The sequence below is a fragment of the Suncus etruscus genome, chromosome 19, assembly GCF_024139225.1.
Source record: "Suncus etruscus isolate mSunEtr1 chromosome 19, mSunEtr1.pri.cur, whole genome shotgun sequence".
NCBI classification, from domain to species: Eukaryota; Metazoa; Chordata; class Mammalia; order Eulipotyphla; family Soricidae; genus Suncus; species Suncus etruscus.
The window spans coordinates 9710993-9731921 of record NC_064866.1 but is presented as its reverse complement, the minus strand read 5'-3'; the positions used below and the strand labels follow the sequence as shown (position 1 = coordinate 9731921).

Genomic DNA, 20929 nt, shown 5'->3' with positions numbered 1-20929 from the left:
AGATCCAGGAGTAACCCCTGAGCACTTCTGGGTGTGACCCCAAAAACAACAACAACAACAATAAAGAAGTAACCAGCAGAGCCATGGAGTAATTTGTTCAATGACAGAAGTATGCAGCAACCATTTGCCACTTGGCTTCTGATTTACAACAGAGTCTGCTCTATAGAAGCAGTGTCCCAGAAATTTCCTTTGTCTAGATCAACAGCAGTGCCTTTCCAGACCCCCTACCTTAAAGCCCCCCCCCATTTTCAAAGGGATCTTTCAGTCCTTCCTTTGAGGACTAGTCATCTGTAGGTCATGGAGGTCTTCAGGCCACAGGGCTCCCAAATCTATGCATGAACCATGCATTTGGGAAACATCCAAAAGGAAAGCTGAATTCAAAGAGTAGGGAGAAATTTTCCAAATTTTTGTTGACAAGCACCCCAAGTCAAGCTAGTGGCTAAATTTTCTCTCTTTTTTCTTGTCTTAGATGTTTATGTCTCAACATCTTAGATTCCAACACAGATTCGTGTCATGTAAAATTCAAGAAAATGTTTTCTGTCTTGAGAACTATCACTCAATCTTTACCAGCATAAAGATTGCATCTATAAGCCTTCTCTCCATCTTTATTTTCTGCTCGCACTGGACGCCCATGAAGTCATATCTAACCACTGGTACAGTAAGAGTGTCTTATTTAAAGAGGAGCACATTTATCTTCCAATTCAATTCTATTTAGGTTTTAGCAAATTAAGCTTACTAGTTTTATAAAAACTCTTTTATACCTTCCTCTCAACTTTCTCATAAACCTACCTAAAACCTGAGAGGGGCTATAGCTATAGTTTAGTGGAAGATCATTTGTTCTGCAATTGTGAGGCCCTAGGTTTGCTTCCCAATACTCAAGAAACATCTTAAAGCATAGAATAATCTCACTCATGTGTGGGATATAAAAAATGTAGTATGGTAACCAACTCCCCTGCTGACTCATGCTGCGTGGCCCTCCTTACCAACTCTTCCTAACGTGGGCTGTTACTTGAAACCAGACTTAGCTCTAAAAGTATCCCCAAAGCAAGAACTCTTCCCAGGACCTCCCTGCCGCAAAGCTTTTGCCAATCTCAAGAAGGTCAGGGTGTGTGATGAAAAGGTGCTCGGGAACCCACACACCACAAGAAAATCTCAAAAGACAATGTATAGCACTACCTCTTTACCTGCTTTTCCCCAAATATAAGATAGTCTCTTGCATCATTTTGTTCTTTTAATTACTTTGTTATTTCATTTTTCTAAATATTTGTTCCTTTTATATATATATATGAGCACATATATTTTATTTCTATTTTTATCTTTTCTGGGTGTGTGACCTGTTTCTGTTTTCTTCTTTTTCCACCCCCAAATGCACCGGCAATATAATGTAGCACCATTTCCCCCTGCAAAGACACACTAAAAAAAGGGGAAATCTTACATATAAAAACGAGCTCTTATCTACTAGGGATAAGAACTCATACTTGTTTACAATACAGGGACATCTCCCACCTTGAAAATATGTCATGTGGATCCAACTTAGACCCCAGGTGATTAGACACCATCTGTCAAGCCTTGAACCTTGGATCCCAGACATAGAAACGACACAGTTCTTCACGACAGCTACAGGAAACAAATCCCATCCGGGACATCCTCAATACTGCTTGGACACCAACAAATGTCAGCTCTAATATGATATCCTGACAACGAGGAAAATGGGAACAACTTGACCTAAGATCAGGTTATCCTACCCCTCCAGCTGACGATAAGACAAAATCAGAAAACTTGTCACCCTTTGCTCAGTTCAAAAGCCAGGATCGCGGTTTACAGATGACTGGCTGATAGAACCAAGACCGGACTGTATGTATCCTGTGACCAATAAAAAAGCCCTAGTCTAGGCTTTGAGCTACAACCTGCACAACAACCATGATCTCCAGTTCCAAAGGTCCATCTGAGACAATTGCAACGGAATGGGTCTTCTGGAAACACAACGAAAGACGCTATCATAGGCTCCATCCTAAAATCAGCGCAAAGACCAAGACCACCAAACACAGAAGACAGATTAAAATGACACTGAGGGAACAGAACTTCTAGAACCACAAAGAAAGGCTTCATCATAAGTTCCACCCCTTGACCTGTGCAGATACCGAGATCTCTAGATACAAAGATCTGATTTTATCACCCAGGATGAAGCAGAAGTCTTCCTAACACCGCGAAAGCATCAAGGGGAGAGTAAATGAACCTGAACGAAGTCTATAGTTAATCCCATGACAATATACTCCAAGGCCAAGGGCATTCCTTTTCGAATGACCCCAATATTTACTGTGCCTGTGCAGGAGGGGAAAAAAGGCACAAAACATTTTTTTCTTATATCTATTTAGGTTTTGTCAATTTCTTCGTTTTGGTATGGTTATTGAAGTTGTTGTCTCCATTTATATTTATTTATTTATTTTCATTTTTTCTTTTTCTTTAGGTGCTCTGCCATGTTTTTTATCTCAAGACCATGGCTTTTATGTGGTGCTTATCTTTATTGTTGGAGAGCTCACTGGATATTTTATTTGACACTTCTTTTTGTACTGTTGAGGTGTTTCACCTTCTTTTTCCCCTTCATCTCTCAAACCGATGATGAGAGCCTCTAGAAGGACTCCGCCCATTTTTGGCGTATTTGATTTTTATCCCAGTTTATCACTTTTCTCCTCTTCAAACAAAACCACATAACTGGAACTATCTAGTACCGCCTCCCAGTTAGAGGAAGAAACAAGGGAGGTACCAAGACCAAAACAGGTGTAGGACCACTAAGTAGTAAGCTAGGCTCAGAGGGGACCACATGTTCTGGCAGCCCCAGGGGTGAGAGAGGAGGATGTGGGAGGTAGGATGGGAACGGAGGTGTAGGAAGGATAATTTGGTGATGGGAATCCCCCTGATATTTTGTTAATATGTACCTAAAATATTATTGTCAACAATATGTAAGCCACTATAATCAAAATAAAAATTATATTTAAAAATATATATAGTATGATAACAATATCCAGAGACAATAGAGATGAGGGTCAGAAGGACTAATCCATGGTAGGAAGCTTGCCACAAAGAGTAGAGAAAGTGCAGTTAGGGTAGAGAATGCTACCACAACTACCACAGTAATAGTTGGAAATGATTCTCTGAATAAGAATTGCATGCTAAAAGGAGGCAAAGTGCTATGCATAATATCCCTCAGTAACAACATTGCATACCCCAGTGTCTAAGGAAAAAAAGAACGGGAGAGAGAGAGAAGAAAAATGTCTGCCTCGGAGACAGGCAGGGGAGAGGGTAGGAGGGAAACTGGGGACAAAAAAATGTCTTAAAGAGGCAAACAAATGATATCTATGAGAAATTCAAACAAAATACTATAATATACCAAGAAATTTTTCAAAAGATCATTGCAGTGCCACTATCTGGATATAATGATTTTTATATTGTTGAACATTGGGCAAAATATATAGATAATCTCTTTTGGTCATGTTTTCAGATAGGAAAAACATGGATGAACAAAAATAACTTTTAAAATATATGGTTATGACCTATATGCTTATTTTGGTAAATCATCCATATTTGGGTTTTTTTTTAGCACTGTGGTTTACAGAATTGTTCATGACATACTTATTTCTAACATTCAATATTCCAACATCATTTTATCCACTCTTGTCACCAGTTTCCCAACCTTCCTGAAATCTGCCCTTTAACAGATACGAATAATTTACCTAATATTGCTTGGTACAATTAAATGGTAATAGAATTATCAAAACATTAAAAGAAACTTTGTGGAAATCATCATATCTCACATTGGGGTCATTGTGTTATTTTCTAGGTTTAATCATTTGTTTATAGACAGTTGAGCATTCTGTTGTTGGTTTTGTTTATTGAGCTTATGTGGCTTTTATGATATTTCACATCTAATTTGATGTATTCCTACAAGAAGTCAGTATTAAAATTATGGAAGTTTTGTGTGAGCACATAAGCAGCCACACAGAGCAGGACTTTGAGGATTTGTGGAGCTAGACCAATGAGCTCATACGGCTCCACAGAAAGCCCTCAAGAAGGGAAATTGAGGCTCTGGCCAAGAGCCACAGCTGAACTCCCAGACCAAAATTCCATCCATCTGTTTGGCCACTGCATAAGTGAGTTACTCAGTCAGCCCTTCCTGAATTCAGACACCAGATCTGGTAGAGACATTATTGTTACTCTGAGTACTGCCTAAAATATGAAATTGTAGTTAAGTATGTAAATGTTGTTTTAAGACACTACTTTTGGAGTTATAATAATAAGCTATTGAGATCAAGTTCCCCTATACTTATCAAAAAAATTAAAAGTTTGAGTTGGCCATTTTCAGTTATGCTTTTCAAGTTTACAAAGCCTCAAAGAGCTTGGTATATTAAGAAAGCAAACTTTGCATAAAACGTGGAAGAGTAAACCACATTAGAACAAATATAAAGACTTTTAAAACACAACTGAGGGGAGTAGAGTGATAGTCGGGCTAGTAGGGCTCCATCACTGGCATCCCATATGGTCCCATGAGCACCGCCAGGAGTAACCCCTGAGCACTGCTGGGTATGGCCCAAAAACGAAAAAGAAAGAACAACCCTACACACAACCAGAGGCACCTTGGAGATATACCAAAGGACTAGAGCACATGCTTTGCATTCAGGAACCCAGAGTTCAATCTTTGGCATTGCATGATCACCTAAATTTCATCAGGTAAGGCCCCCCAAAACTAACTATAGATGGCATACAACTCACATCAATTCATCACTTGAGGACATCTAACCAATACAAGCACCTATATTTTTCAAAGTAGATGACCCAAAGCTGAAGATGTTAGCAGAATAAGAAGGAGAAATAAGAACTCTACCCACCAACTAGACAAAGTAAAGAACTGGACCAATTACAAAATACAATTCAGGTCTAATTGGAGGAAAGTCAGGACTTGGGGACACTCTGTTCTTTAAGGCCCAAGGGAGCTTGCTCACAGAGGGCAGAAAGACCCATTTGGCTTCTGGAAATTAAGTTCTATCTATTACTCTGAACTCCACAACTGGAGCTTCTGCCTCTGAACACTGCTGCAAGTTATAAAACAAAAATACAGCTGGCAAAGAAGCTTACAAGAAAAGGAATTGAACTTTGAGATCATGGCAGTCTCCAGGCACCAACAAGCTCCTGCACAGAAGGAGAAGGCTCTGTACTTCTCAAGAAGGGGAGCAATAATTTTAGCAAATAAATCATAGCCACCAGAGATCCCTCTACCTCAAAGCTCTCAAAACTGAGCTTCAAGCTATAGAACCTGCTCTGTAGCTAGGTCTGGCAGAGGGAGAATTGATATCATTAGAATTGATACCATATCTGAAAATCAGGCAAGACAAAGTTCACAGTGAACTTCCAATGGCAGCAATACCCATGGCTGGAGGTAGAGGAAGGATCTCGATCATCATAGCCATTGATCTCAAAGGGGGAATAGCTTTGAACACAAAGATTAAAGAGTTAAAAAAACGATTGATAAAGATAAATGTTGTCACCATGTCTGTACTCAGCAAATTCCATAGGCTCACTCTGTTCTTGAAAGAGATGTAAACCAAGTCATGAAAATTACGTGTAAAACAGCCACAGAGCTAAAAACTGGCAATCTTGAGAGGAGAGGGTGGACCAAGTTTCTGCCCTGCTGAGGCCTTGCCTGATGTACCTATTACCTATTACCACTGCTTCACCCATTGCCCTTTCTTCACCACTCTTCTATGGCTCTCTGCAGAGACATCAATCTGGCCAAAACTCCAGGCATGCCAGTAGTTGGGTTGATATCACCAAGATTCTTTGGGAGTTAGGATGGACACCTCCCCAGCTTTTACATACTTCCAGAAGACCTGGCAATCACTAGGAATGTTGTTGTACATTATATGACTATAACTTAATCATGACCAACTTTAACTGTGGGAGGGGGAACTGTAGTATGAACAACCTTGTAATCATAGTGTTTAAAGAAAAAGAAAAGAAAGCAGCAGGGAGAGTGATGGAGAGAATAATGAGAAGGACTAGAAGTGACAGAATATTGGTGGAGGATCTGGGGTGTAAGAGGAACCTCAAGCTGAGTGAGACATGGGTCTGGAAGCAAATGTTGACACAGAAAATAATCCACACAGTGAAAAGGTACAAGAACGGGTTTAGGAATTCCAGTACTCAAGCAAGAAATTCCACCACACAAGCCTTCTGCTCCTAAGAAGAAATGCAACTTAGTGTAGGAAGACAAAAAAAAAAAAAAAATGAGTGACTGCCTTCCTCAGACCCCTGCTTTTACTGACAAAAATCAGACCATACCCTAGGGTGGAATATGAATATTGATGAGGGTAGGACCAGTGATCCAACACTGGGGCACTTTGGTGATGGAGAAGTTAGGAAGTGGTGGACATCAAGGCCATAGAGTTCACAACGTGGCTCTGTGCTCAGGAACCACACATGGTGGTTCCAGTGTTTGAACCATTCTCAGGACCTTCTGTCCTGAAACGTAAACTATAATTAAACAATAAAAAAATAATTGAATTAAAAAAAAAGGACCTAGCAGCCCAAAACATACCCCACATTCAGCAATAGTGCTTGGAATTACTGGGTGTAACCTCCTTTGTGACTTGCGAAAACCCCATTTGTGTTTAATATTGTCATTTCCCCCAATTTAGATGCCAATATGTATCTGAAGCTATCTAATGTTCAAAAAAATGAAGTAACAGAATGATCAAATAACAACAAGGGTTTACTAAACCTTCTGACAATGACTTAATGACCTCATTGGACAGACAATCATTTTCACAAATTTGCTTGTGACTGTACTTCATTTTTTTTCTTCTCTTCCTTCTTTTGTTTTCTTTCTTTAGTAATTTTGCTCCCCCTTATCTGGAAACAAATGTATTATGATCAAACTATGTCAACTATGTATAGATGCTCTTTAACTAAAGTAAATTTTGATTAAAAAGTAATTAACTTTAGGGGGAAAAAAGAATAACCTTTTCCAGAATACAAAATTCTCTTTAAAGGAACTAGTATTCCTGCTCCAATTGCTATATCCCCGTTTAAAATCAACTGCTTTGGAATATTCTAGATGCAAAATTCCAGAAACCTACACCAATGCAAATGCAGGCTATTCCAGTTCCAAGCTCAATGGTGGAGAAGTTCTGGTTCTTTCTTCTCTATGCTCTAGAAAAACTTTGGCTTTGGGATTTCTTTTCATTTGTTTTTGTTTTTGTTTGGGGAGGTCCATACTTTGCAGTGCTCAGGACTTACTCCTTATTCTGTTCAAGGATTACTTCAGGTAATGCTCAGGGGGATCATTTATGGTACCAGGAATCAACTGGGGTTGGCCACATGTAAGAGCCTTATGTCCTATACTATCTCTTGGCCCAAAACATTCTTATTTTAATGCAGCTAAAATAATCAAGAATTAACAGCTTCCGAATTCTGATTAGTTCACCAGCACGAGCACTTGTCATTTATCAAATTTATAAAAAAAATCTCTGAGGGACTAGATCCAAAAGTGTAACACCTTTAGAACTCTGATGATCACAGGGGCTGGAGAGATAGCAGAGCAGTCGGGCATTTGCCTTGCATGCTATCAACCCCTGGAGGACTCCAGTCCAAATCCTGGCATCCCATATAGTCCCCTTGTGCCTGCCAGGAGCGATTTCTGAGTACAGAGCCTGGAGTAACCCCTGAGCACTGCCGGGTGTAACCAAGGAAAAAAAAAAAAAAAAGAACTCTGATGATCACAAAGTAAAATGTACAAACATCTTAACACACAAATTTATCCCTCATATACATGTGCGCGCACACACACACATACATATTTGCGACTTGCAAACACATAAAGTCACACACCCAAGCCATGGCTATAAGTGCAGTATAATTTCACTGTTAGCAAATGTCTAGAATAAATTCTACATCTTAGTTACATCTTGTGTTATGTTTTAGCATCACAAACATTTTGGTTTTGATCATGATCATCATGGCACTGAAGGACTATTTTGGGGTCTAGTTTTATTTTCTTCACTTCTGATCTACACCTCAAATTCTTGTCATCTGTTTTGAAGAAAGCGGCTCCTTTAAAAGTTTCCATCATTTTGCCCTTATGCTTTAAGATTGTAGCTACAAAGCGAAAAAGATGTGCTTGAGTAGTGGCAGTAACCATCATTGATTTTCCACTTTTGTAGTCCTTAATCACTTTGAATTTCATTTCCAGGTTAATCATGCCGTGTGGCCTCTTACTGGAAACATTAACAGTGAATTTTCTAGATGCATAGAACAGGATGAACACAAGATAAAATTAAATCAAGCCCAAGGGGAAATGATGCTCTCGAGAGATGCTGTAAGTTTGGGATATATATGAGGCTAGCTGAGTAAAATGCTGCATTCTAATATGGCATCATGAGACAAGTAGAATTTAGAACCACTATCATACATGTAGGCCATGCTAAACATGAGAAGTTTGACTGTATATACACACAAACAGATACACACACCATGTGCACACAAATATAATCACTCCTACAAATATTCCTTCTACTTGTTCTTAAGAAAATCATTCTAGGGACCTGAGAGATAGCACAGCATTAGGGTGTTTGCCTTGCACGTGGCCAACCTGGGATGGACCCGGGTTCGATTTTCAGCATCCCATATGATCCCCCTGAACCTTCCAGGAGTGATTTTTGAGTGCAAAGCCAGGAATAACCCCTGAGAGCCACCGGGTGTGGCCCAAAAACAAAAACAAAAAAGAAAGAAGAAAGGAAAAAAAATCACTCGGGCTCCATGACTTCAAGAAACTCTCTCTTCAGAAATAGTCTTAAATGTTATCTGATTTCTTATCACAAGTAAGAAAATGGGCAACTCAATTAAGTTGTAGCCTCGCAGGATAAAGGAGGTCATTTTGGGGCCTTAGAACAGCTGCTTTGCAACATAAGGTCATAAATTTAATCCCTGGTGCCATCACAAGTGCCATCCCCACCAGCAGGTTCCAAGAATTCAATTCAGTTCTGTTCACATTTATTTTGTTTGTTTGATTTTTGGCCACACCTGACAGTGCTCCGGGGTTACTCCTGAAGGAGATTGACAAAAGGAAAACAGCAGCAGTGGCAGTGCTGGAAGCAGCGATGCTGCAGTGATGCCAGAGAATGGAATCTGGCAGTGAGTGGCTCGGGCTCACTGACTTGTTCTCATGGTGGTGCTGGGAGCTATTGGAGTACAGTATGGGCCCACTGTCATGGCCAAGATCATGAGATATGAACATTAGCACTGAGGGAATACAGCAGAGACAAGGCTAAGCAAGACTGGGGGGTCCTGTGATCTGGCCGTACAGTCAGCAGCCAGCTACAAGATGGCCAGCTACAAGATGACCAGAAGTAGACAATGAGGCTGGGAAACTGCTCTGCTTGCAGGTATCGTTTAGTCCAGCCCTGGCACCCTGTCCTGGGCACCTTTCCCACCAGGACCTCAGGCCCAACCTGCATTTTGAACTAAGGTCCATGCTCCCAGAGAAAAGCATGGCTTTGAGACAATCAAGACCAGAGCCCAGCAGTTGTGGTGACTGTGGGCAGCTTTTGAAATCAAAAGTGCTATTTTGAACACAGACTAGTGAACCGAGCTAAAAGTACAGTTGCTCCACTTCAGTCTAGCTGCATTTCTTCTAGTCAAGAAGTCCCCAGTACATCACATACCAAAAAACCCACACACAAAGGTCATGATGAAAAGGCAACACAGAATCCTACCACACTTAGTTAATGAAGATGACAGTTCTGAGAACCCAACTAACATCAGCCACCTATATAGCCTTTATGATAAGGCCTTTAGAGAGGAAATGGAAGATGCTCAAAGAACTCAAAAAAACTGGAATGGACAGCCACTAAGACTCAAGAGGATGTGAGAGTAGAAATTAGAAAACTCCAAACAGAAATAATAGGACTAAAGAAACTTCATAGGTGAAATGAAAAACTCACTGGAAGGCCTCAGCAGCAGAGTAACAGCTACTGAGTATAGAATCAGTGAGTTGAAGGTGAGCTGCATCACACCTTCATTCAACAGAATAAATTGGGGGGAAAAGAGCCTTAAAATAAACCAACAGAAGATGGAAAAAACTTCAAAATAAGCAAATAGATGACAATAGACCTTTGGGATAAATTCAACAGAAACAATATAAGAATCATAAGAATCATTGGGGTCTCAGAGAGTCGAGAAGAAAATCCCTATGAAGAAGCAACAATCAGAAACATCATTGCTAAGAAGTTCCCACATGTACATGCACCTGCATCCTGGAGACCCGAAGAGTACCAGCTAAAAGAGACACAAATAAGGGGCCAGAGAGATAGCATGGAGGTAGGGCATTTGCCTTGCATGCAGAAGAATGGTGACTCAAATATGGCATCCCATATGGTCCCCCCGAGCCTGCCAGAAGCAATTTCTGAGAGTAGAACCAGGAGTAACCCCTGAGCACTGCCAGGTGTAACCAAAAAAATAAGTAAATAAATAAAAGAGACACAAACAAAAGCACCACAAGGCACATCCTAGTCACACTAAAAGCCATAGATAGGGATAGAATATTGAAAGCAGCAAGTTCAAAAAGAGAAGTTACATACAAAAAGCATCTTTAAAATTTACAGCAGATTTATCACAAGCAACTCTTCAAATCTAAAGGGAGTTATGGGATATAGTGAAAAAAACTTTTTTGGGGGGGGTCACACCCAGCGGGACTCAGGGGTTACTCCTGGATCTGTGCTCAGAAGTCACTCTTGGCAGACACAGAGGACCATAAGGGATGCTTGGATTCGAACCATCATGTGTCCTGATCAGCTACATGTAAGGCAAATGCCCCACCGCTGTGCTATCTCTCTGGCCCGTTAGTAAAAAAAATTTATGAAAGGAATGCCTTGTCATGAATACTTTACCCAGCCATACTTTTATTCAGGTTTAAAGGAAGGATACACAGCTTCACAGATAAACAACTGCTCAAGAACTTTACAGACTCAAAATCAAATGTAAAAATACTGAGATAGTGGGGTCGGAGAGATAACATGGAGGTAAGGTGTTTGCCTTGCATAAAAAAGGTTGGTGGAAAAAAAAAAAAGAAGGTTGGTGGTTCGAATCCCGACATCCCATATGGTCCTCCGAGCCTGCCAGGAGCGATTTCTGAGCATAGAGCCAGGAGTAACCCTTGAGAGCTGCTGGGTGTGACCCCGCCCTCCAAAAAATACTGAGATAGCAGAAACAATAGAACAGGAGGTAGTTAATTTGCTTTGCACGTGGCCAATCCAGGTTTCATCCCTGGCATCCCATATGGTCTCCTAAGCCTGCCAGGAGTTTTTCTGAGCACAGAGCCATGAGTAACCCATGAGCGCCATAGGGTCTATCCCAAAAACAAACAAACAAACAAAAAACTGAAGAATCTACTTTAAGGCAAGACAATTTCCACAAGCACACCAAATTTCTACAAAAAGATGGCACAAAATCTCATGACAATAATTGTTTACAATATCAAAGGACTAGGGGCTGGAGAAATAGCATGGAGATAGGGCATTTGCCTTGCATGCAGAAGGTTGGTGATTAGAATCCCGGAGTCACATATGGTTCCCCGTGCCTGCCATGAGCGATTTCTGAGCATAGAGCCAGGAGGAACCCCTAAGCACTGCCGGGTGTGACCCAAACACCAAAAAAAAAAAAAAAAAAGGACTAAGTGCACCAATTAAGAGACACAGAGTGGCAAAATGGATCAGAAAATTGAATATAACTTTTTGCTGCCAGCATGGTGTTACTTGTGGCTCTGTATTTAGAAATCACTCCTGGTAGGTGTGAAGACCAATAGTATAACAGAAATCAAACTCAGTCAGCTGCAGGTGAGGTAAGAGCCCTTCCCTTTGTACTATATCTCCACCTGGTTTCATCCAATTCTCACACCCTCTGCTCGCCAATAGACTCAAAATCGAAGGAGTCCAGCACCGCCCTCCATGTTGACACTTAGCAACCCCCCACTTGACATGCAAAATGATGACCCAGAGGCATACCTAGACAGTCACAGAAAATCATTTTCACTAAAGCATGGAATACGTCTAACAACCAAAAAACTTTAGCTAGTGCTTTCATCTCCTCAACAGGCTTATAAGCAATGTATGGCAGAATTAAAAACTAATCTAAATTTGTTCTTTAGTATAATTTTCTTTCTTTTTGGTTTTTGGGCCACAACCAGTGACACTCAGGGGTTACTCCTGGCTCTGCGCTCAGAAATCGCTCCTGGCTTTGGGGACCACATAGGATGCCTGGGGATCAAACTGCAGTCTGTCCTGGGTCAGCTGTGTGCAAAGCAAATGCCCTACTGCTGTGCCAAATCTCCGGCCTTTTTAGTATAAATTTTAATCATAATTTTAAAGGCTGTTTAGGACTAAAAACTCAATGGGTAAAACTGATGTTCTTTTACTCCAAAAAAATAAATCCAAGAATCTGAGACTAAACAGCTTTGGAGCTATTGTGTATGGTCCTGGATCTCTTGCCTATGCAATCAAGGAGGATGTCACACAGTTCTTTCAATGGATGGGCCCATCCATTTAGTCAGGGTTCTTGCCTTGTATCTATATGGCAGATCCAGGCTCAATTCCAGGCACTATGTATGGTTCCCCCAAGCCCAGCCAGGAGTGATTCCTCAATGCAGAACCAGGAGTAAGTCCTAAGCACTGCTAGGTGTAGAATAAAAAGAGAGAGAAATTTCTGCTATAGCTATCCCTCCTGCATTTTCTTGTGGTATGGTGCCTCAGCCCACCCAATTCTAATATGGCAGAACAAGTAAGCTACATAAAAAAAAAAAAAATAGTGGGCCCGGAGAGATAGCACAGCGGTGTTTGCCTTGCAAGCAGCCGATCCAGGACCAAAGGTGGTTGGTTCGAATCCTGGTGTCCCATATGGTCCCCCGTGCCTGCCAGGAGCTATTTCTGAGCAGACAGCCAGGAGTAACCCTGAGCACCTCCGGGTGTGACCCAAAAACCAATAAAAAAAAAAGGCTCGGCTGGGCCCAAACACTCCGAATGCCAGGATTTTTTGGTGTGTTTGCCTGGTATGTTGGGGGCTCTGGGCAGGACAGCTAGCCATAGGACCCCTGGGCTGACCACTTAGTCCAGGGGAACAAGATTCCCCCCACACCAGGTGGGTCTTCAGGGCCACGCCTGGTTAATCGGGCCCTGGGGGGAGGGGGTGAGAAATTCCTCCCTAGGCTTCCAAATACTACAGAGGCTCGGCTGGGCCCAGAACACTCCACATGCCAGGATTTTGTGGGCTTTTGACTGGTATGTTGGGGGCTCTGGGCAGGACAGCTAGCCATAGGACCCCTGGGCTGACCACTTAGTCCAGGCGAGCATGATTCCCCCCACACCAGGCGGGTCTTCAGGGCCACGCCTGGTTAATCGGGCCCTGGGGGGAGGGGGTGAGAAATTCCTCCCTAGGCTTCCAAATACTACAGAACCGCGCGGGGGCTCATGCCCCCGCGCGTACTTCATGTACTTCATGTATTCAGAATATTCCTTATTCTTATGTTATGTTTTCCGTATACAGAATGTTTATTTTGTATTCTCCCCTTTACCACATCCCTACAAAGCTCTTTTTTACTCTTTAACTCTCTAACCCCCTCTCAAACATCACTAACCTAGTTTACTCTTTTTAACTTCAGTAGTGTACAATCGTAATCACAGTCCAAAGCTGTGCATTGTGTGTGACAACCCCAAACTGTTTCAAAATACATAAAATGGACACGTATTTCTTTAGAATATTTTGTGTTTTTTCTCTGACAGCTATAATTCTTACTAAATGTTGTCTTATACAGTGATGATTCTAACCACTTTTTATCTTCTCTTTTTGAGCTGTTTCACAAGGAATTTTGGTGGAAGAGTCCCCCAGTTTAATGCTTGTGATTGAACCATGTCATGGGAATCATTGTAATTGTTCTTATGGCCCCCATATGCGCCAATAACACCATGTGGCATTGCTTCTTATTTGCATAGGCACATTAAAATGGGAAAATAGTATAAATACAAATAAGATCCTATCTAATAGAGATTGGAACACACAAATCTTGTAGTGCAAAGGGACCTTACACCCTGAACATTGACATAACGACCTGGCACAGACCTCAGAAGAAAGGGCATATTCCATTCTCCCCTGAACCAGGAAAGCCATCCACGAATCATCCAGGCTGGTCTATAACATCACCTGGAAGCAATCCTCTACCATGGAAGACCTACACTGCTCAGACTTCGACCTGCTCAAAAGAGCCTTTCCTTAACACTGAGAAGACTTAACAACAACAACGACCTGCTTACAGGACAGGGCTCCCTGCATTGCTCTTTGATTGTGAGGTGAAAGGAGAGGATGCTCCACGTCCTGACTTCAATGTAAGATATGCAAATTCCAGGATCTTTAATACAGAAACATGATACCAACAACAGAGACTGTGTGAAAAATAAAAGTGTGTTGGCACTACGGACAATGTATTGGATTGGACGATCTAGCTTGCCTGGAGCCTAGACTTGGTCTTGTGCCAGGAAACTTCAGGGGTCTGGTCTCATTGTACTTAGGCCAAGGTTATTTCTTTCCATGTCCCTCATATTTTGGTGGGCCTATGCAAACAACAATTGCCACTCTAACACCATTCTTACTGTGCTCCTTTGACTCTAATCCTTAAAAAGAACTCACTTAAAATTTGAGGTTAACTTAAGCTAATATGCATGTATATGTAAATGTAAGAAAATACTATGCCTCTAATGTCTAAGGAGTTACATAAGTTTTATGGCTTTAGATTGCCTTGTGTATTGTTAAGAAATATTATAATGTGTTACAATCTGGGGACTTGAGGGACAAAGTAATTGTACATGGATTCTGTCTTATTTATCTTAATGTTCTTTGGCTGAAATTTCAAAGTTAAGATATCAGCAAGGGGACTTCTGAGAATTATGTTATGGGTGATTGTCCTTCCACTGTAACTTTACCTTGTCCTCTTTCTTTGCACCCTTGTTCTCATAATTAAAAAAAAAAAAAAAAAAAAAACCAAAAAAAAAAAAATAGTATGGAGATTTCTCAAAAAAGTAAGACTAGAACCTCCATTGAATTCAGATTCTATGGGTTCCACTTTTTGGTACCTAACCCCAAACACAAAAACATTAATTTGGAAAGGTATTTGTATACCTATGTTCATGGCAGGGCTACTCACAATAGCCCAAGATCTGGAAACAATAGAGTCCAAGATTAGTTGAGTAGGTTAAGAAGTTGTGGTATATTTACACTATGGAATGGTGTTCAGCTATGAACAACAATAGAATTCCACAGTTCACAGATTAGATCTGGAAGGTGTCATGTAGAGCAAAGTCAAAGAGAGAAGGACAAATACCAAATGATTAACATAATGAGTATAAAGGCAGCAAGTAGGGTGCTTGCCTTGCACACAGCTGACCCAAATTCAATCCCTTTAGACCCCTGAGCAACCCCAGGAGTAATTCCTGAGTGCAGAGCAAGGAGTAATCCCTGAGCATTACTGAGTGCCCCCCCAATAGAAAATAAACATAGTAAAGGAATAAGCAATAACCAGTGATAACAGACCCTGAGAATTGACCTGAGAATTAAAATTTGGGGCATGCTAGAGAATATTGCAGAGATACTGATATCAGGTGCTGGAAGTGACATAGCAACATTATTTTTCTGAAACATCACTATTCAAAGTATTGTAAGTGATGGTGTCTAAATTTTTTAATTAATTTTTAATAAAGAGATAGGAAAGTAGATGGGCATCTATGAATATGAGTCAATTTAGAGAGAAGACTTCTGATTTTCACTTTAAGATCATTCCAAATGCTCCAATCCAATATATTTCTTGTCATTCTGGAGGCTTCACATTCCTTGAAGAATAAGCCAGAGTTACTGGGGGGTAACAAAAAAGTCTTTGAAATAAAGACTTAAAATGGGTAATGTGGTACTTAATATGTTTATTAGACCAACTATCCTTTGGGGATAAATGCCTTCCTTATGAAGATATAATACAAATGCAAGATTTTTAGACACATAATAACCTGACCTTGAAAAATATTATGGCTTTCAGATGTCCCAAAGCCAAAGATATGAGAACAGACACTACTGTTTCCATCCATACTAGAAATTTTGTGAAATCCCTTTTAAATATAAACCACTCAGAAAAGTTTTTCACAGACTATACTGTACTTGATAATTATTTCTATAGAGAATTTTTTTACAAGCCACAATTTTTATAGCAGGAGTTTCTCTTCAAAATGTTTTCTCCTTACTGCAATGAGTTGGGTTATATAATGTCTAGAAATTGGATGCCAAGAATCTGTGAAATGATGAGTCACATAAACCCCATCAAGTTCGAAGATGTTTATGTTGGTATGTGTTTGAATTTAATGAAAGTGGACTTTCATATTCCGAAAACCACAAACCTTTCCTTTGTATAGGGAATTCATTTAGGTATCTGACAACTCGGGTTGTGACAAAAATGCGCTGCTTTTGTTCTTCCAAGAAAATTGTCACATTTTGACACATTCTGCTAAAAAACACTATATACCATTATTAATTTGACATTCTACCAAAAACCTGGGGAAGGATAAGAAACTATGTGGGAAATGTTAAAGTTGATACTATAAAAATTTCAAGGTGGGGAATGGAGACATAGTACAGCAGAACTGCCTTTCTTTGCAAAGAACCAACCCAAGGTCAGTCCCTAGCACTCCAGTTGTTGTTTCAAACCCAAACCGGGGTGATCTCTGAGCACAGAGGTAGGAGTAAGAACTAAGCTTGGTATGGCTCAAAGAAAAATTAATTTTTAAGAGAAACATAGGAAGATCACTGCACTGGCTTACTCTGAACTGAACTAAAACTCACGAAGAGCCTATAACCTGGAGATGTTTCTCTTGTGATTTATTTAGACAAAAATAAGATCAGTGCTGAAGAGATAGTACAGGGGTTGGACACAACATTTTATGCAACCAGCCCTGTTCTCTGGATTCTTAGTAACATGAGGCCTTTTAAGCAGCTAATCATGGCCAGATATAGCCCTGGAGACCCCCCACAAGCACTGCTGAGGGGCTTTGCAGGCCCCTGTTTCTACAGGAATTGAGAAACACCATATTCTTGGGCCTTTGTATTGAACTCATAGTCCCAGAATAACCAGAAGTGTTCCCTGGCCTCTCTGAGAACCACGTATAAGCATTCTCCCCCACTAGACACACACACACACACACACACACACACACACACACACACACACACGAGTTAGGATCTTTAAAGGTAAATTAATAGGAAGTAATTAATATTCTTTTTGATATATAATACTATTTAAAAAAGGGTCAGAGTGATAGTACAGCAGATAGAGGTTCTCCCACATACGGCCAACAAAATGGTCTCCTAAACCCAAGGATTAATTCTGTATGCAGAACCAGGAATAACTCCTGATTGCCATTGGGTGTGGCCAAGAAAAACAATAACAATAATAATATCAAATTATTTGAGCATACCAATTTTTACTTTTAATTAATTTTACTTAAAAGAACATACTAGTAAAGCAGAGAGTACAATGAGGTTGTGGAGGTCTTGAAATATTCATATGACTGACATGCAAACAAACATCACAGCACTTAAAATTGTTACGTATAAATTTGTTATTAGTTGCCTAAAGCTCAACTTCTAGGTATATATCCAAGAGAATGGAATACATATATTCACAGACTTGTATTCAGATATTCAAAGTTTTGTTCCTAACAGACAAAAACCAAGTGACTACTTTCCTTCCATCCTATCTTCCTTCCTTCCATCTTCCTTCCTTCTTTCCCTTCTAGTAGTGTTCTTTATAATACTTTATTAAATGCTCAAAATAAAAAAATTATGAGAATAAAATTATGAGAGGTAGGACTGGTCTGTTCAGGAAAAGAGGTGCTTTCCCTCTGGGAACCCTCCTTGCCTCCATGCTGGTGGGCATTGGTGTTCCAAAGCCCCCTGTTGAGGAGAGAGAAAATGGTGGCTGGAGAGCATCTCGTGACTGTCCAGGCTCGTGACACAGGATCGGGTTACCCCCATTGTGTTGTCATCATCCCATTGACAGGAGGTGGGGTCAGGATCGCGCAGGGTTCTGGATTTCTCACTGGCCAATGAGGTTCGAGACCCTGAGTTCTGCCCACGAGCTCACATCTCAAGCGCATCTTCGGTCACTGTGGAAACGTCTTTCGTTGCGGTGGATCTTGGTGGAGACCCACAGATCAGCCGAGATGGACCCCAAAATCTCCTCCCAAACTCCCTTCCAAACCCCAAACTTGGATCAGGTTCTTGAGCAGAAGAGGCAGATGCAATTGGCTAGAGCCAGAAAAAGAGTAAGGAATAAGTGCTGGGTGGGATGGCTGGACAAGCCTAAGTGCTTTCATGGCCCCGTGTGTGTGTGTGTGGCAAGTGCCCCAAGACTGAACCCTTTGGCAACCTAGGTTGGTGACCCCCAAGGATCCCCTCTACTTGATTCATCACCTCCTCCCTTCACCTAACCCAGACCTCTTAGGCTCAGGGCTCCAAAACCCTGGGTCATGTTCATAAGATCTCCTTCTTGAATTCAGAGAGGGATGAATCATGATTGTCCCCCTCTTTTTTCACATTAAATCTTTTTATTTAATATCTTTATTTAAACCCCTTGATTACAAATATGATTGTAGTTAGGTTTCAGTCATGTAAAGAATACCCCCCTTCACCAGTGCAACATTCCAATCACCAATATCCCAAATATCCCTCCAGCCCACCCCATGGTGGTGGTAGACCATTTTTCCAGGACCACAAGGTCCTACCTAGAGTTATATCTTTTCTTTATCTCATGTGTTACCATGTCCAGTGAGGTGCTAGGGGGAAGTTGGCTACCTTACATGTTGCTATGGCCCATCTTTGGACTTCATTGTAACCAAAGCATTACCACTTCACCTGACAGTTATTTTGTTTGGTGCTTACACTGAATTGTGCTCAACGATCTCACTACATGAGACTAGGAGTTTGAGGCAGGTCCCTGTAACCTCCCTAACACTCTCTCACTCCATGCACTGCATAAAAATTTAGTTGAGTTTGTTTCTGTCTTTTTTACTTTTGAGGAATTTGCGCATTTTCTGCTCAATTTCTTGCCCTCGTATTCTCGTTGCATACTATCAGGTAGGTTCTCTAGAGTGAATTTAAGACTGATCCCCTGAAGTGAACTCCGAGTAGGTTCTGTAACCTGAACATGACCCTTACGGGTATTGTGAGTGCCACAGATTATGTTGATCTCTTGATACATCCAGATTTTCTGGCTTCAACTGAGAGAAAACATTTGATACTAACAAAACTTTGGGAGGTGAGGTTTAGTTAGTGGCCTGACCTGCCCAGGTCTGACTTGCTTAGCTAAAGTTCCAAAGGTAAGATTGAGGCCAGCTGTGACAATGGCTTGAACCAAGATCTAAGCAATATGTGACCCACCACCACCACCCCATCCAAAGACTCACATGCCCACTTTTCTACTACATAAACCATAGGTTTGTGCCAGAGTTTTGGAGTTAGGAAAAGCAAGTGAAATAACATAAATGCCTCCCCACTCCCCACCCAAGTTTGAGCCCAATTTAGTTGAAACTCATTGGGGATTCTACATCCTGTCATGTTACTGTCCTTTTCGAGGGACAATTAGTAAAGGATTTTGTCAATAGGCTGTAAAAAAAAGGAGATGAGAATCATACTGCCTTGCTTTTCTGCAGCTGAGAAAGTATGAAAAAGAAAACAACAGCATCCCGGGCAAAAGGCATACTAAGAAGAACATCAGTGGCCAGGACACCCCTACTGTCCAGGACTACCCGAAGTCCAAGGAAATAAGTTCTTCCCTGTGTGGCTTTGTGGGAAGGGGGGAAGGAATGTCACCCAGAGGAATCACTGGTCCCCACATGCCCATGTTATGCTCAGTCTGACATGGGGGAAACTGCCTCAGTGTGTTTCCTGATTCTCAGATGAATTTGGCCTTTGGTACTGAGTTAGAACCAGATGGGTAGGATCAGCTCTTGGCCACCTGTTTGGTGGGCAACCTACAGAAACCAGGCTCTTATATCTGTACTCATTTGTCCTATGCCGTGTTGGATTATACGTTGCCCTGCATATGGACCATTCCACAGTGGCATCTCTGTTAAACAACCCCTTCAATGACAAGGGGTTCTGATTCTTAAAATGGACAAGTTTGGGGAGGATGGATGAAGCCCTTTTGGATTCTTTCCATCCTCCTGGGCCTGATGAGAGGGACTCAAGGGCACAGTGAATGAGCAGCAACATAGTAAGAAAAATCTGGGGGAAAGGACACACATGTTGCATTTACTGGGTCTCTTCAGATTGTATTCCTTGTTTCCTCCTTGCTCTCTGATGGAATAAAGGGGTCTTCCCTTTGTCATACCCCCCAAAGCATAGCATTCTTCTCCCTATTCCAAGAGGAAAGAGAGAGCAGAGAGCCCTATTTGCACAATAGAACATGAGTCCACCGAGGAGGGTTTGTTGAGGGGCTGATAGGCCCACCTGTGTCCAGTGCGAAGAGCAAGACCTTATGAGAGCCAAAGTCACACTGCTGGAGGAACTGGTAGACCTAAGGAGGAGGGTAACTCCTGCTCCAGCATGGTGGGAGGTAGAAGGGACCACTGAGGGGCTGGAAGGACATGCTCCTGGGGCGCAGAGCAAGAGTCAGAACTAAGGCAGTTTTATCACAAAATGGAAAGTGGGGATGCCAGGATCTCTAGGACATAAAGGCCTGAAGGTAATGGTCAAGGATGAGGCAGATACTGGATGGTATCAGCTATGCACTAACATGCACTTTACCACACAGTTCACACCGCAACACTGAGCCTCAGGACCCTTAAACTAGAATGGA

At 41.3% G+C, this 20929-nt stretch overlaps 1 pseudogene; it reads left to right on the top strand.

Annotated features, from left to right (window-relative positions):
- The window catches only part of LOC125997609 (UDP-GalNAc:beta-1,3-N-acetylgalactosaminyltransferase 1-like), a 99903-nt pseudogene extending 83297 nt beyond the window's left edge, over positions 1–16606 (top strand).
- Positions 16607–20929: the final 4323 nt, after the last annotated feature.